The 19,047-nt window shown below is 35.1% G+C and overlaps 1 protein-coding gene across 2 annotated transcripts in view; it reads left to right on the plus strand.

Moving 5' to 3' along the window:
- The first annotated feature begins 2,820 nt into the window (after positions 1–2,820).
- The window catches only part of LOC106843326 (sodium channel protein type 2 subunit alpha), a 138,987-nt gene continuing 122,760 nt past the window's right edge, over positions 2,821–19,047 (plus strand). Inside the window, exon 1 of one of the 2 annotated variants that reach the window (XM_014860312.3) lies at positions 2,821–3,062. The gene's annotated coding sequence lies outside the window, so the exon portion shown is untranslated. The remainder of the gene's footprint in view (positions 3,063–19,047) is intronic. The other variant, XM_044768782.2, reaches the window with a different exon arrangement.

The raw sequence follows: 19,047 nt of genomic DNA on the forward strand, positions 1-19,047 counted from the left end.
ATTTAAAATGTATCATTGAATTTAGCATGAAGAAGTTGGATCTGGTGCATTACGAACCATCCCCAAATAAACATTTAGCTAGCTCATGGTTTTTTGGTTATGATGATCCTAGTCTGACTTGGTTGATCTTAGTTAGATTTGCTCATTCACCTGCATCAGCTGCCAAGTCAGTTTGGGGCTAGCTGTTCTTGGAAGTTCACAGCTGGGAAACCTGTCTTTGCTCCAGGTGGTCTCACGTCCTCCATCAGAAATGATGGTGGAGGCTCAGACTTGTTCATATGCTGGTCAGAGAGGGTTCCAAGAGAGTAAGCAGAAGCAGGCAAAAAATGTTGAGGCCTAGACTTGAAACCAGAACAATAACACTTCCACTACATTCTATTGCCAAGTCACAAGGTCAGCCCAGGTGAAGATGCAAAAATAGTCTCTGTCTCTTAGTGGTAGTCACATTGCAAAAGGCATGAACATGGGGAGGAGAAAAATATTGTGGCAATGGTTACAATTTACCACCGTGACTTTGCCAAGGGTATGCTAAAAATGAAAATGTATTTTATTACTTTTAAAAAGTATCACTTATTAATATTTAACTCTGTTTTGTGATGTCAAAACTGAAGTTATATCTTGGAAAGGAATATATAAAAAATGTTTTAGGTAATTACCTATTTGCTGAGATAAATTGATTTTATGTCACATAATCTCATGATCTTCTAACTGGGGCATTGTCTCCCTAGGAGCATGTGGTAGCATGCCTGGAGGTACATAAAATCCCAGGATAAGTTAGACACATCTTCTTAAAGGATAAAATTTAGCTTCAAAATGATGGGGAAAATAATTAATATTTTGAGGAAAATATTTAAATGTTATATGTTATTATAAGATTCTCCTGATTTTGAAGATAAAGTGAGGCTTCAATGATATTCCATGTTTGTGGCAACATAGGCTCTAATATTATGAGTTCAAGCTTCTAAGCCATTAGGGGTGCTTTGCTGGAAAATTTGAGAAAAATTATCATAATTTACATGCCCTGAGGGTTTATAACAGTATCCTATGTTTTTACAGAAAATTTATGAGATGAAATGGTTGAGTGTACATATTTAAGTAATTTATCTGCCAAGTCACTTTAATTGTTTGTGCAATGTTAATGATTTATTTTTAAAACCATACAAATATATCTCAATGATATTGTAGAAATAGTAATAAAGTATAATTTAGAGAAGTAAGTTCTTAGTAGTTGCTTATTAATGAACTCCGGACAAGTTACTGAAGAGTAGGTTTAGGCATCCTCATTTATTCAACGGGGGCACTAATGCTTGAATAATGTATATAACACAACCTCAACAAGGATAAAGTGAAATATTGCATAAAGGATCCAAAGAAAGTGTGACTGATAATCATATTTTTATTAAATAGATTCATCAGCATTATGACTTCTGGTCAATATGTATATACTACATATTCCATCAACAAAAAAATGTATCTTAGATACTATCACTTATTCCAGATGACATAGGACTTTTAAAAATAAAATTTATATCAAATATTACAAAGACAACGTTTCAGACCTGTTTAAGACCTGGAATCCTTTGTGTTCTGGAATTGGTTTTCAGCACCACGGACAGCGTTACAGCATTGCTGCAATAGCAGTGACTGAAAGGCTGTCAAGACTTTAGCAGGGAGAATTTTTGCTCATTTTCCCCTCCCCAAATTTAAATGGTATTGTGAAAAAGTGGAAGAATGTCTGTCTTTTTATTTCAAAATTAAAAAATGGGGGCCTGCCCCCTGGCTGAGTGGTTAAGTTCACGTGCTCTGTTTCAGTGGCCCAGGGTTCACTGTTTCATAGGCACGGGTGTGGACCTATACATCATTCATCAAGCCTTGCTGTGGCAGCATCCCACACGGAAGAACTAGAAGGACCTACAACCAAGATATACAACTATGTACTGGGGCTTTGGGGAGACAAAAAAAAGAGGAAGTTTGGCAACAGATGTTAGCTCAGGGCCAATCTTCCTCACCAAAAAACAAACAAAAAAAGAATCAAAGCTTCACGATTGACCATGGGAATATTAATTAAACAAATATATATTGAGCACATAATATGCTTAATATAACTGGTGTTATTTACCAAAAAATTCTCATAATAACTCAATGTTGCTCTTATCTGCCAATAAGATATAGCTACACACTGTAGTCCAGTACAATTATCAAATTTCATATAGCATGTAATTTGATATCTGTATATTTTGAAATATCTTAAAAAGCTTGAGTTGAATAAAGATTTTCTAGTTTGTCTTTTCCTAATTTTATTGTCCTTGATTAACTTTAATCCTCCAACATCCCCTCAAATAACAATAAGGACAAAATAGCGCAGAACTTCTCTAATAACAAAAACTCATACAACTTCTCCACAAAAATATGCCCAGTAAAGATAAATTTAACATCTAAAATTATTTTGTAGGAGATGCCTTACTTTTTCTGGTGGTAAATAAAGTTAAATAAGTCTTAAGCTAAGCATTACATTTTTAATGATGCTAGGAAAAGCTTCCATTTAGTTTTAAAATAATACAAATAAATTTAACTAAACCCCAAAAGTAGAATTACAAATTTTAAAAATTCATACTTTAATGCTTTATAAATGTTTAATTCGTAATTAATTAAGGTAGTTGATTTCAAGTACAGTGGAATTATGGGCTATATACACTTAATCCAACTTGCTAAATGCAGCATTGCCGGAGGATCTTAAATTCAATGGTTCCACTTTTGTCCAGGAGATGGAGCTATCATGTAAGATGCTGCTTTATATTTCTTTATTTATTTTTTCAATTTAGCATGCTGCTTTCTAACAGACAGTGGGTACCATAGAGTGAGTGTCAGAACAGAAAGCTAAGGCAGAAGCAGAGAGGATGCTTCAGTCATCCTTTCTTGTTTTTTCTTTTTTAATGAGGATGGAACACATGTGAGATTTTACTTTCTGCTCTAGTCGAAATTCTGAAGAACTGCATTGGAGACTATTATATTCAACACGTATATGGATTCTGTGCTATGATTTACAATTCCCTTTATTTCAGGTAAGCCAACATGATGCTTTCTTTGGCCTATTAATGAACTGTTTTCTATGTTAATGATAACACTTAAGATAAGATGTGTGCTTTGTAAGCTTGGATTCAGATCTAAAAGACTCAAAAGCTCTAATTCTAGCTTTTCTGCATCTTTAAGTATTCCTATATTGAAACGAGCTCTGGGTCTAGTATGCTGTATTTTAATATTTCTTTGGCTTTCTGGCTGTTAGTGTCCATCTGTGGCCATATTTGTGTACCTTTTGAAGGTAAAGCTTTCAAAGTGAAGGATGGGTTTTCCTCTCACAAGGGAAATAGTGCTCCTTAATGTGGTGAACAAATTGTAGAGATGTAATGAAGCAGATTAACATGGCAGTGGCTTTGCAAAGCCCAGGGCTGAGCCTTCTGATAGCAGCCTCAGAGGCACATCCACATCCTGAGTCCAAAGGCCTTCTGAGCAATTCCTGCCAGTAATGATGGTACAGATTATTTACGCTTTTGTTCCCTTTTAGAAAAAACATATATATCATTTCTCCCACATGAATGGAAGGTTTGTGTAATATATTTAGTAGACTCGGAATGATAGTACAGATCCTTTCCCCGCCCCCAGCATCGATGTAAGGAGTAAACCGAAACAGATTAATTGCTGAGAAAATGGAATTTTCTTAGATTTTGGTGGATTTGTGATGCCTTTTAAAATAGTTGACATTGTAAAGGTGCTCACATTTTAAATTATTTCCAGTCATGTGACATTAGCTGTGCTAAATTGTGGAATGACTCAGGAGCTAGAATTACATGCAACAGCCTCGCTTTTCTCTATTGCTTCTCACGTTTTCCCCTAAATCCTCTTTTTATTATTATCAAATTAGCAGGAAGAAAGCAATTTAGAAATCCTGCTTTTAAAAGTCCTGATTTTCATTTGGATCAATTTAAAATGAAATTTTAAAATATCTAAAAATTATTTCTGTAAGATTGCTTTTAAATGCTTCATTCTCTCCTCTTTGGACAGAGTGATGTGTGTGTATGTTTGTGTGTGTGTGATGGTGGTGGTGGATGTGGCAGGTGGTGGGGGTGCATCAGGATGATTCTATCTTACTCATCGTTTTCCTATAAAGAGGTAGCTGTGCTGTGTCAGAGGTTGTGAAAGCTATGGGGAATGATCTTACAGAATGGTTTGAACTACCGAGAAGAAAGAATCGGTTCTTTTGAAATGTGGGATTTAGAAAGAGATTTAAGTTCCACACGGTTCTATATATACATAGGAATTTTTAGAATCACAGATTTTTTAGTGTTGATCTAACTCATAATTTAAAGAAAAACAACTGTGGCTGAGACATTAAGTGAATTTCCCAGAGCCACATACAAAATTAGAATCAGAGGCAAGGCTAGAAGACTGATTGACAGTTTTCAATGTCTTTCATAGCAGTAACACAGTTTACCCCTAGTATGAACATATCCAAATGGCATATGCCAGATGTGCTGATGTTGACTGTGTGTGAGTGTGTCTCTAGGTGAATTCTATGCAATCGAGTTTCCTTCAGTGTGCATGTTACTCAATGGGATGTTATATGCAGTCTTCAATTTTCTCAGGGCTCTTGACAAGGCAACCAAGGAAACAAAAACAACAGCTATGGAGACTCTTTGTTTCTTAGTGTTCTCTTTTCCCCATTTGATGAAGTATATTATTCTACTCTATGCCCATGAGTGATATGGATGGTCACATACTAGCTCAGAACTCTATTCCTCCTACCTAACGGAACGAACTGTACATACAGATTAGTTTATTGACCCTTGCGACAACGTTATCTCATGTCTTGGCCTTCCCTCTTTTTTTCGCTTACTGGACACGGGCTGCATCCTGCTTCTTCAATATCTTGAAAAAAGGACGGAATTAAAATGTGTCACTTCCACATACAATAATTATGGAGTACCATGCACCTACCAAGAACTGTCCCTGATAGAGATTGAGACATAAACAAAGGCAGGCAGTTTACTTCATGGAGTTTAACATGGAAATACAGCTAATACTATAGCTCAAAATATCATAAACATCAAAAAGGAAGAATGAAGAAAGGTGAGACAGTGAATGGAACAGGCATATGAGCACCTGTCTTGTGGCAGGCATTGTTACATCCTGAGATTCAGAATAAGCCAACATTCACAATTTCTGTCCACGAGGACCTCAGAACCCAGAGATAATGCTTTTAAGAGGATGTGATAGCTAAGTTGGATCTCTAAGGGTGAATTGGGTATAAATAAGTAAAAACAGAAAGTTCCTCATTCCAGGTCCAAAGGTGAGGCAAACAAATACAAGGAAATAGGGAACTATAGGACATTATTTGGGGAAAATATAGAGAATGGTAAATAATCCAATCTGACTGAAGCCTGAGGGTGGTGTATTTTTTTTCTGGAGCAGCGAAAGTAAGGATAATGAATTTAGCTTTTGCTGCTATGCATTTGACATACTAACACATACCCACACATATGGATGTTCTGTGAGAAGGTGAAAATTTTATGTCAGATACCGTATTAGAAGGTAAAACTACATTTATGGATGTGTATGGAGCTGTGACAAGAAGTAGGTCACACATAAATGAACATCCATGGGGAATAAAAGAGGAGTGAAGCTGCCTGGGGTATAACTTTAAGATTAGGTGGAGTAAAACGAGTCTAGAAAGGATGTTAATTAATTGTGGAAGCATAATGAGAGAGGCTGGAGGAATAACAATGTCGTAGGAGGCAAAGCAGGTAAATTGACTACGAAAATAGGACTCAGGAACACTAGTAAAGCCATAAAGTGGTTAATAAGAGAATAGGGTAGGAGCTGACAGACTTCGTTACTGTTAAGTCGTGGGTGGATTTTAAGAGAAGAGGTTTAGTAGATTTGCAGACACAGGGCCTCAGACTGAGGACTAGATAGGAAACAAGAAAGTTGAAGAGAAATTTTAGATTTTAAGACATTTGTCAGTGAAAGGAAAGGGAGATAACATTTTCTATCTTGAGAGAGAAGGTACTGTTGAGGGAAATTTGATTTTAGTTAGGATTAGAGAAAGCTAAACCCCTTCATAGAGTATGGATAGGAAGTCAGTAGAGAGAATTGAGGAAAGAAAAAACAAAAATATAAATCAAAGTCCTACAGGAGACAAGAGAGGGAAGGTTCAAGAATGTTTCTTCTTTGAGACAGAAAGAAGGGGTAGATGATATAACGGAGAGCTGATATAACTCACTTTAGGTGCCCTGTTCTTGGAAATTAAATCCTTGTCTGTAAGATAAAATATCTCTTCTATTTAAATCAGTTGGTTCCTCAGAGAAGACTATTTGTGGCATATGGACTTTATGGAAGAAATAATTAATTCTCAGTAGCAAAACACTTTCCAGCAGAGCATATTTTAGTTACATTAATCCTTGAATTGGAAACTAATAGCACTGCTTTGCATTAAGCTTCTTGTACCTACTTCAGTTATTTATTTTTTATTCAGAATGACCAGTTTAAAAATAAGTTCTATTTTAAACTTGCATAGGATTAGACCAACACATATCTGTTATACATTCCTAGTTTGATTATGAAAGGCTGGTTTGCCAGCATCTGAATTAATTATTCAAGCTCCTGCCTTTTCCTCCCTCAATTTCATTGGTACTTTCACAAGGATATGTGTAAAGAGAATAAAAAAAAGTCTATTTAATTACAGACTTCCTTCCCTTAGGCAAAGTAACCTGCTTTGAGAAGCTTCCTACCAGAAGTTCTTTCTTTCTCCTTTTCTACTGACTGTTCCAGAATCCTCATGCATCAGTCCCAGAGCCAGTCTCCTCTAGACATTCCCCTGTACTCGAGTTCCATGGGCTGGGAATGTGAAGCCCCAAAGAAGGCACAGGCATGATGAAGAGTCCCACCCTTCACAGTGAAACCTTTGAAATAGCTGCTTTCTCTGTTCAGATTAATTCAATTCAGTTCAGAATTGGTTGGATAGAAACATCACTTCCTTGTTTCTAGACCTGAATCTATCCCACTATGTGGCGAACCTGACAATTCAGAGTGAGAAGGGCAGAAGTAGCCGTTTAGGTAGCAAAAGAGATACCGACGACTTTCCTATCTTCAGGGCTGACCTTGGGCAACACCGTGAAGGCAGATTTCCCCCTGGCCCTCGACATCCTCTTCTTCCCTCCTGTCTTTTCCTCATGGGGTCACCTCTAGATATCCTCATAACTACCTCACTTGGCTACTAAGCTTTATAAATGAGAGCATCTTTATCTAACTTCAGTTCCAGTTATTAAAATATTAAGTTAGAATTTAGCTTTTATTTGTGTTTGTTTTTATTCTGTTGCTATTAGAAAATTTGGGGTTATTACTGGCAGCTGTAGAACTGTTAACCTTTATCCATTTCAGAACTTGATGTTTATTTGTCTCCATCTTTTCTTGACCCCCAGTGTGAGCACTTTTGAAGATGTGGGTGGGTTGGCTGATGCTTTGAAATAGAAACACTGACTCAGGTTTAATTCCATTAACAGCTGTTGTGCACCCACAGGAGCGTCATGGGAAATACTTGGTACTAGAGTTTCTGAGGTGAATGCTAGCCACATGGCAAACCTAGGTCATCGCTTCTTACCTCAGCATACTTTCAAAGGCATTAAATTCTGTTTGGTTTTGTTATTAATTCCCCTTGAAAAACATTCATTTTATAATGTTATAATTTTATCATGGGCCATAAAAACACAAAGCAGCTCTGAGAATAGCATTTTTTGAATTTCTGCTCTAAGCAAACATGATAGAAGATATACATTAAGGTCTTCTAAAATTTCTATTGAAAAATTTTTCTAAGAAGGGTCACAAATATTTTTAATATCAACTCCAAACCACTTTCAGGTGTTGCCAACAGAAAAAAATCCCCACTACTTTTCCTGGTTTTACCATTTTTTGCTCTATAAATTACTAATGCATTTTCTTCAGGGCACTTTAAATGTGTTGATGATAGTTACGAACAAGTTTATTTCAAAGGGACACCAATTTGGAAAAAAACGTAAGAGATTTGAATATAAGTTTTGCATTTTAAAATATTGTAGATTTGAATTTTGCCAACAGCTACTTCGTGTCTGTTATCTTTAGAATATAAATTTAATAAAATCTTCTCTAATTTTGTTTAAATATAATAAAAGTAAGATTTATGGAAAAGATGGTTTGCCTATGTTGACAAGAGATGTTGCTTTAGAATTCAAAACAGAAATCATAATGCTATTGAAGGCAAATAAGATATTTAATCACCAAAATGCAACTTCGTATTATATTGATTTTAAAAGGCATTAGAATTTTATATTCATTTTGATGATAATGATGAATCCCATTGGCGATATAGTAGTGTCTATTGAAATATTATTTCTGTGTAGGAAAAGATGGTGTTCATCAAGAACATGAGATGAAATCATATTAAAACTCAAAAGTAAAAGCTACTCGCTTCTCTCTCTATAGTATTCATACATTAGTGACATCTCCCCCGTATTGCATTTGAGTTTAGAGAAATTGAAGATGGGTGGAAGCAGAGCTGGAGGTGGACGTTGCAAATCAAAACTATGTTTTTTTTCCTGGTAATATTCCATTAAACTTTTAAATCAAGAACTTTATTTGAAAGAAAATATAATTACTAACCGCATAAATAATAGAAAACGTTTTCTGTCACGTAAGGACTTTTTGCTGTTTGTGAAAATTTTGGGAGAAATAGTTTAAGAATCAAGGGTGTTTAAATATTTTTTATTTATTAGAATGTTTAAAAGATTTTTGAGGGTAATAAAATCATAATTTTAGTTAACTTTTTATTTCTACCTGTTAAAAAATAATTTTGTACTGAAATAAAATGATTTTAGGAAGTAATCACCCTCAAGAAATGCTTTGAATTATTTGAATTATTATTACAGTTTAGAATGATTAAGTCTTACATTGGTATCTTAGATCATTTGGAATTATAACATGCTTTCAGTGTGAGCATGTCTTGGTGGCATTAGAAAATAAGTATGCAATTATGTGATTGTTTAATTATGCCCTGCTACTTCTTGTGTTGGATAATATGTATGGGAGAGTGACAATCGAACAGCAAAGTTCCTATTAGGCTCCTATGAAGGATAGTGGATGGTTGGAATATCATGAAAACAGAGAGAGAATTTATGATAAAATTATGATAAGAGTTGCACTGTCTCCTTCTCTGAATGACTGATATCAAAGGCAACATTCTAAGGCATGAAGCAAGCCAGTCAGGGGACAGTTGTGATAGAATCTCTATTACCAGCTAGACCTTTTCCTCCTTTCCCCTGGACTGAGCAAATGTGGTGGCCCAGAAATTGTCAGGCAGCTAAGATGTGCCAGATAGAGAAGCGCTCAGACTTACACTTGCTAATTCCTTCATCAGGGGTCCCAGAAGTCTGGGGAACCTAGTTGTATAGACAGGGTGACCATAAAGTATATCATCTGAAGCAGGATGTGGTTTGCTAACAATTTCTCCAGAACAACAGGTGTAAATCAGAACTGTCCAAGGCAAAGGCTGATATATTCTCACCTCATTCCTAACAGTTGGAAGAGAGGAAAGTCAGAAAAGGACTGGGTCATGTTTTATATTTGATCAGTCTACCCAAGTAAATGGTCCATGATTTAGGTGCCTAGGTGTCAGAAAGTGAAAATGTAAAATGGCCCATCAAGGTGGGTAAAGAGCAGGCAGATAAGCTGCCCAGTTACTGGCCTTGATAAATCCACCAACTGGAATCTCTAATGATTCCTGTTGAATCCTTATTTATGTCACCAGGAATATCATAAGTCTATGAAAATGAATTTTGAGCCTGACTTCCTAGGGAAGTCAATTGTCTGCAGAAACAACTGTTTAGTAAATATATGCTGTTATTACTAACGTAGACTCAGAAGAAACAGAGCATAAGAAACCGCTTAGCACTTGATACAGCTTGTTCACAGGTTTCAGGAAAGGACCTGCATTGATGGCTTCTGGCACTAGTCCTGTATCTTCAGAGCCAGAACTGCCAACATCCCCAGCAATTTTAAAGTAAAGTGAGACCTACTAAAATACAAGTAATAATTCACACAAAACCTATAAGAATTTTCAATTCTGGCAACTTGGAGCTCCATGTTCACTCACTCAGTGTGAATATGGAACTCCTTTACCAACACTTAGAAATTCTAGATCAAACACAATAAAAATACTTTTTAAATATGTAAACTCATAAGAAATATTCAGAAATAAAGTATTCAGCATTCAGAAATAAAGAGATAACTAAAATCCTCAATGATAAAAATGAAAGCTGACCCAGAGCTCTGAGGAGTAGAAGGAGGTATATCATATTTAGAAAAAGATCCAAATTCCCAGAGGGTTTAGTTTTAAAATCTGTGCAAATATAAAGCTGAGATCTTGACCTTTGTAATATGAGGAGTTGAAACTGAGAACCTCTGTGTAGAGCGGAGAGCCTTAAAGAATTGTACTCTCACTGAAATGAGAATTAGAAAATGTAATCTGTTGATCCAGAAATTCAAGGAAACTTGTCTCTGTCCCGGCATTTAGAACAAAAAAAAAAGTCTTTTAGAAAGAATTAACACTCTAAGACTGCATCAAGTCGCTTTAGAATCTTACATATACTATCTTGTGGAAAGGAATTCTTCAGTGTTTAAATTAACATAGAAATCAGTGTCAGGCCAATGATATCCTGGAATGCTTGGCAGAAGCAATTGTCAAATTGCTAAATCATTGTAAATCTATATCATTGTAAATGATTATAAAATCATTTTCTCAAACCTTAGATCTTAAGATAAATTCAAAATAAAAAATTACAAACTACATGAGGAATAAACCACTACAAGGAATATTCAGCAGACATGACAAAAAAATATGGAACTAACATCTCAGGAAATTGAGGTAGTAAAATAATCTGAAATAAGCTATAAAAAAGCATGTTTAAAATGATAAGCGTGTTAAGCCATAAAAACAAAACACTATGAAATAAGAATAGGTAGATATTGAAAACAGAAACCAAATAAAAGTTTGTAAATGAAAATGATAAGAATTAGCATTCAAAATTATTGAATGGGTTTTAACATATATACACATACACAGCTGAATTAAAAATTAAAGATTTGTAGATAGATATGAAGATTTACCCAGGATGCATCAATGGTATTCTTAATGTTAAAAAACATAAGAACAATTAAAAGGTTCAACAACATCAAACAGATGTTCTAGAAAGAGATAATTGAGATGATGGTGGGAGATTTGATGTTTGAAAAGATGATAGTACAGAAAATTCCAGTACTGATGAAAGACATGTTTCCTGGGACAGAAGAAGCATAAAACAAATGATGAGACTTTCTGTCTTCAAACCCAGATAAAGATTCTTTAACTATTTGAGATTTATTAGTATAAAAAAACACATAAAGTTGCAAGTGTTACTTGAGGTGCAGTAAAGGAAACCAATAGTAAGACGCAAGAATGTATATTCAGTTGAGCAGCCTAAGCAAGAGACAGCAATGAATGAGCAACAGCAGAATGGCCAGAAATGGAAGGAGGCACACATGGACCAAATGGGGTGATTCTGGAACAAGTTACTTAAAACTGCTCCTGTGGTTTTATTGCCAACCAAAGCCTACCTAAAGCACTCAAAGCGGCAAAATGGGACTGGTTCTAACTTTGGAAATGTATTTATTAGACTGTGTATCTCTGTTCATTGGTTGCTTTTAAAAATTCATCATGACTTCTTTTGTCACATTAGTTCAGATTTTTTTAAAAAAGAGAAAATACAGCACAGTGAAAGACTCCTTTGTACCCCATACTAGTCCCATTCCTATCTTTCCCTTCTCGGGTAACAGCTATTTTGAATTTCATGCACAATCTTTACACTCATATTTTAAAATTATACTGCACACAACTTACACACACATATAATGTGGAGCATTGTTTTATATGTGTTTTTAAAATTTTATATAAGTGGTATCCTACTGTGTCTTTCTACATTTTGCTTTTTACCCTCAATATGATGTTTCTGAGAATTGATCATTTTGATGCATGGACATATAGTTCCATCACTTTAACTGATGTATAGTTTTCCATTATAGGAATGTATCACAAATTGTTTACAATCCCACAATGATGAGTATCTGGATTATTACCACTTTTTTTTTTACTGTTATAAACAATGCTTCTATGAGCATCTTTATGTATTTTTTTCATCTACACGTGTTAGTGTAGATTGGTGAATAAATTTAAAATACATCCTGTTTGACAGTCTCACTCCCTTGACTATAGAGCAGATAGTCAATAGTCGAAATTTCCACCACCAACATTATAATAGCTGTACTTTCTTTTACAGAAGGTAAACCCATTGTAATATTTTAGAGAAGAGTAAATGGAAAAATTCTTAGTGTTCATGTGACGAATTTTACATAAAACAAAACTATCAATTCAGGGTTGTTCTTTCATTACTCAGCACAGTAGTTATTTAATAAAGTGGATATAATGTCATCGAAATTGATATGACAAGGAAGAACAGTTCTGTAGTGATCTTTTCGTAATCTAAAGTTACAAACTGATATTTGGTGATTTTAAAAATAGGCTTTATTGTTTAGAACAGTTTTAGATTTCAGAAATATTGAAAAGCTAGTCTAGAGTTCCCATATACTCCTGCATCCAGTTTTCCCATTATTAAGATTTTGCATTAGTGTGGTAAATTTCTTGCAGTAAATTGAGCAATATTGATATTTTCTTATTAACTGAAGACATACTTGATTAAGATTTTTTACTTTTTATTTAATGTCTGCTTTTCCCTGTTCCATAATACCATCCCTTAGTTAACACGTCTTTTTAGGCTCCACTGGACTATGACAGATTCTCAGACTTTCCTTGTTTTGATGGCCTTGACAGTTTTATGGAGTACTGTTCAAGTTTTGTAGGATGCTCCTCCATTGGAATTTGCCTGATGTTCTTCTCATAATTAGGCTGGGGTTATGGATTTTGAGAAGGAATATCACAGAGGGAAAGTGCCATTTTCATCACACCATGTCAAGAATACATATTACCAATATGATTTATCACTGTTGATGTTGACTTTGATGACCTGGCTAAGGAAGTGTTTGTTTTCTCCACTATAAAATTACTCTCTTTTTTCCCTTTTCCCTACTGTATTCTTTGGAAGAAAGTCACTATGCATGGCCCACAACTAAGGAGTAAAACTTTATGATTCTCTCAAGAATTGAGGGCAGAGTATCTACATAAATTATTAGGAATCTTATGCACAGGAGACTTCTCTCCAATTTGTTTATTTATTCAATCGTTCATTTACATCAGTATGGACTCTTGGATATTTATTTTATACTTTGGGTTAAAATCCAATTTAACTTTATTTTGTTACTCAGATTCTTCCATCTTTAGCCAATGGGTGCTCTTTCTGTTGGTTCCTGTACACCTTTGACACGTCCCCGTTAATATGAATTTTTCTTCTCTGAGTACTTCCTTATATTCTGGCACTACAAGATGTTCCAGGTTTATCTCATGTATTTTTTGCCCTGGTGTTACAATCAGCCATATTTGTAAGGAGCTCTGTTTCCTTTTACTGGAGAATGGTATTGGAAACAAAGATCTGGGCACTGGGTATTTCAACATTTTTTACACAATTAGATAAAGCTAAAATTAAATGTCTTACAATAGAATTGTGAAAATGGTTTCAAATTTGCTGGGGAATTTGGTAATTCTTCTCAACTCTCTTTGCCAAGACGATTTCCTATACCTGTATGTCTCCAGTGAATTACTTTCTCTCAGCTAGTCACAGTTCTAGAGACTCGAGGTACAAGGAAGGACTACGGAATACTCCTGCAGTCATCAAGTTTGCATTTCAGTTGATAAAGATAACAAATTACAAAACACATAAATGAACAAGATAATATCTGAGAGTAATAAATGTAATGAACAACAGAAAACAGAATGATATAAAAAAAAGGACATGGTTAGATGAGAAGGGGACAGTTAGCTTTGGTTGGTTAAGGAAGATGTCACTGAGGAGCTGACATTTGAGTTGAAATAAGTTTTCAGCCATGCGAAGATCCAGGGTTGTGTGTTTCAAAGAGAAGAAATTGTGCTCACAAATGTCCTAAGGAGAGACGGGTTAAGTCTTATAGGAGTTTGTAAATTTTTATAACGGCTTCATTTTTATTCCAAGTGTAACTGGAAGCCATCAGCAGGATTTAAGTAGGGACTGACATAATCTGATTTGTGTTTGTAAACTATCATTCTGACTCTAAGTGGAGAACGGATTATAGGGGAGCAGGAATGAAATTAGAGAAATCATTCGTGAGACAGTTTAGTAATCCAGGTGAAAGACAATGCTGGTTTAGACTAGCTGGTAGCAGTGGTGATGGAGCTATGTGAGCAGAGTTCAAGGACTCTCGTAAATAGACACAGTAAACCTGACTCTGAGTGATGAGGTCAAAGGTGAAAGAGCGGGGGATAAATTTTATCTGTCAGCTTCTCAGTGATGGTGGGAGAAGTCTTCAGGGAAAATCTCCTTTTCATAAGTAGTCCCAAGTCAACGAAAGACTCAAGGGTAGTTCCTTAAAAACTATCCCTGGCTATAGCACTAATTGCACAGTTTCAGTTTCTGAGTATGATTTCAATGAAACTTCTATTGGACCACAATGTCTATTGCTTCTTCTGACTAAATTGAAAATAATTTGAATTTTTCTTTACCAGAAGGATAATATATATTCATTAGAGTCCATTTAGAAAACACAAGGAAACGAAAGGACATATAATTTATTCCTATATTTTCTATCAGAAATATGTTTCTCAGCTTGTTGGTTAATTTTTTCAAAACAGGTGCTCATACTATACTCGCTGATTTTTTTTAACTGCTTTTTTGCTTTCCTTGTTACTAAATGTTCTTGTGTCATTTTTATGACTACAAATTTTCTATTATATGAGCGCACCAAGATTTATTTAACGAAAATCTTGTTCAGCAGTTGGATTTTTTTTGATATTCCATTGTAACAAATAGTTCAACAAGCAAAACACGTTAGCTGACTTTTTATATACATTTTTATTGCATTCTTATAATAAATTCTAGATCATGAATTGCTTGATTAAAGGATATGCGCATAGAAAAATTGTAGTGATTTACATTTTCCATCAGCATTGCATACAAATGCCTATTTCTTTGTGGATATGCCAATACTGGGTGGAAGCATTAATTTATTTTTCAAATTTGGTGGTTGAAAATGGAATCTCTTTGCTTGGTTGGTGGTGAAGTTAAAAATTTTGCCTTTTTTTTTTTTATGAGACTTTGTGTCTTTTATGAATTGCTGTCATATCTGTCACCCAGGTTTTCCTATCGTGATGATGTTTATTGATTTATATAAGGATTTTTATGTTTTAAAACATCATTTAAAAACAAATCCTCTGTCATATTGGTTGTAATGATTTTCCAATTTTTAGTGCCTTTTAATACTTTTATATATAGTTTTATATATATGTTTTATTTATATGTTACATATAATTATTTATATTATATATTATTATATAAATATAAAATTTTTATGGCCTCCCATATTTGAATCAATAGTAGAAAGACTACTCCCCCCAAGCTATATAAATATTCAGGGTTTTGAGTGTTTTATTTTTTAAGTTTTAGCTTATCTGGTGTCTATGGTAGTAAATAGCACGTGCTAGGGATCCAATTTTTTAAATTAATAATTAGTCAATAGTTTCAAAACAATTCTTTTTGAGTAATATAACTTTTATCTTTTAAAAAAAGCCATTGTTATTATATGGTAGTTTTTAATAATCTTGAGCCTTTTCATGGCATTTGATTTCATATGGATGGCTAATTTATTTAATTTTACTTAAATATGAAACTTTATAATGTATTTTAATATCTAATGAGAGTGGCTCCCCTATTATTCTTCCTTATCAAAATATTCTTGGTAAGAAATTATTTTTTAAGTTATTATATTAATAAATATTATGAAGTTAACTAATACCCAGTGTTAGTATGAGTGAGGAGAAATAGCACTTTTTGGAAGACAACTTGACAGCGTCTATCAACATTTAAAACATACTTATCTTTTGATCTAATATTTCCACTTCCAGGAATTGGTCATATAGTTATACTCACACATGGAATTCATTACAGCATTGTTTGTAAAAAGTAAAAACCCTGGGAATGACCTAAATATCCATTAATAGGGACAGGTTTAATCAGTTATGGTGCTTATATATACCAAACATTACATAGATGTTAAAAATAAGTTTAGGCATTTATATACTATTATGGAAAAATGATCAAGAAATATTGTGAAGTGAAAAAAGCAAGTTCCATAACACTATGTATGGTGTTATCTATGGAAAAAAAGAAAGGAAAAGAAAACTGTTATAATTTCTAATATGTATTTACATATGTTTAGAAACGTTGGCTGAGTATACAAGGAATTTTTAACAGTGGTTATTTTGGGACTCCAGACTCCTATGGGGAGATTGGTACATAGAATGTCTATTTATTTTCATTTTATTTCCCTTCGTTCAGTTTGCATTTTTGATAGTAATCATGCATGTCTTTCATAGATTAAAAATACAAATGAAACATTCTCCGCTATTTAGCAACTGACAAGATAGTATTTTTCCTTTGATGTGTATATGTTATAATTTATATCAAAATTTTTTGGGTTGTGTTATTTCTGCTGAGGAAGGTTAGCCCTGAGCCAACATCTGTTGCCAATCTTCCTCTGTTTTTGCTTGAGGAAGATTAGCCCTGAGCTAACATCCATGCCAATCCTCCTCTAGTCTATATGTGGGTCACCACCACAGCATGGCTGATGAGTGGTGTAGGTTCACACCTGGGGTCCAAACCCATGAACCCGGGCCACTGAAGCAGAGCATGCCAAACTTAACCACCAGGCTGATGGGCCAGCCCCTCGAACTATTTTTTATTGTAAATCCATGCTGCTTGGATATACTTTAATAATCTTTAACCAAAGTGAGATTTTCCTGCAGGGGTTTTATTTTATGTGTTTTATTCTTTCTCTCTCTTTTTAGCATCATAAATCTATTCAAAACTAATAGTAAAAACAGAATAAAATATTGAATCAAAGTATTTCTGCATTTGGATATACATATTCTTAGGAGTTTTCACAAATATGTTATTCTTTGAAAATAGGAAATTAGCTCCAAGTTAATTGGCACTCTCTCTAGTGTGACCCCTGCCCCCAAATTTTGGTAATTTCAGTTTGCGTGTAGATAATCTTTCAACACATTATCTATATGCAAACCTAAATTGCCAAGTTAGCTCTCAAAGTTTCTTAAATTTCTTTTCTCCAATGGTTGTATTCTTTACTCCTCCTCACTTAACGATCATGGTTTTAGCTTAGATCTCTTCTTTGCCAGTAACTGTGATCTGCTCATGATCTCCACTTCATGCATGCTACACCACTTATCTTTCCAACTCATTTCATCTCAAACCCCAGCTGGAACAATCCTTTAACCCAACCGGGATTCCAACTCATTGATCTTACCACATTTCACTGTCCCTCACTTACTTAATGTCCTCTTTCCTTTTATTAAATAGATTAAATTCCATGGTCATTCATAATAATCACTCCTTACACACATATACACACTTAACAGACTTCTCCCTCCTCTGTTTTTTTGTAACTATCTGGAAAAATCCCCAACCTAGTTATATCCAGCGCTCCCCTTGCTCCAGGCCTGCACTCCTGCAGCATGACTCAAACACAAACATCGAGTGGGCCTTGGCTGCTGCCCAGCAGTCACACCCCAGTTCCCTAGGCCACTCACTGTCCCACTTTCCTGGACTTGGAATTCACACCCTCTCTCCTCTCCTCAAACCACCAACACCTCCTACCTCATCTTCACGCTCAGTTGACAATGTTGTTTCCTACATCACTGAGAAAATTGAAAGAATCAGAAGAGATTTTTACCTGCAGACTCCCATCACTCTATGTACCTCCCCACCAAGTTCTGCACCCACATAACCTGACTGCCCACCTGTTACCTTAAATCAACTATTCCTGCTTGCATCTAAAATAATCCCTGCATCTGTGTGCTAGATCCTATTCCTTCTTACCTACACAAAGGCATCACTTCAGCAATTGCTCTCTCTCCTACATCAGTGATTTTCACCCTTTACTATATCAGCATGCAATAATTTTATTATTATTCCTATATTTAAAAAAAGATCTACTGGGCCAGACTGGTGGTACAGTGGTTAAGTTCGCATGTTCTGCTTCTCGGCGGCCCGGGGTTTGCCAGTTCGGATCCCGGGTGCGGACATGGCACCACTTGGCAAATGCCATGCTGTGGTAGGTGTCCCACGTATAAAGCAGAGGAAGATGGGCATGGATGTTAGCTCAGGGCCAGTCTTCCTCAGCAAAAAGAGGAGGATTGGCAGTAGTTAGCTCAGGGCTAATCTTCCTCAAAAAAAAAAAAAAAGATTTACTCCCATCATCAACTACTTCTCCATTTCTTCCCTCCCCTTTGCAAAAATACTTACAAAAAATGTTTACTGTATCCTCTGTCTCCATTTTTCTCCTTCCATTCCCTTTTAAATCTATTTTAGTCAGGTTTTCACTGCACCATTTTGCCAAAACAATTTTTGATGCCAATCCAGTGATCTCCATACTGTCAAATCCAGTGGTCCATTCTCAGTCCTCGTCTTAATAGACCATCCAGAAATTTTGGACACAGTGCATCACTGCATTCCTCTTGGTACACTTCCTTCCCTTGGATTCCAGGACAGCACGTGATCTTGGTTGTCTCCTATCTCACTGTTCACTCGGTCACATTTACTTTGCTCTTTACTCTGCCTTTCCAAAATTTCATTATTTGGGATTCTCCTTGGTTCGGCCTCTGATTCTCTTTTCTTCTCTATCTTCATCACTTTCTTATGATCCCATTAAATCTCATGGCTTTAAATGCCATGTAAATAATGGTGACTTCCAAATGTTTACCTCCAGTTTTCT

The sequence above is a fragment of the Equus asinus genome, chromosome 4, assembly GCF_041296235.1.
Source record: "Equus asinus isolate D_3611 breed Donkey chromosome 4, EquAss-T2T_v2, whole genome shotgun sequence".
Classification (NCBI taxonomy): Eukaryota; Metazoa; Chordata; class Mammalia; order Perissodactyla; family Equidae; genus Equus; species Equus asinus.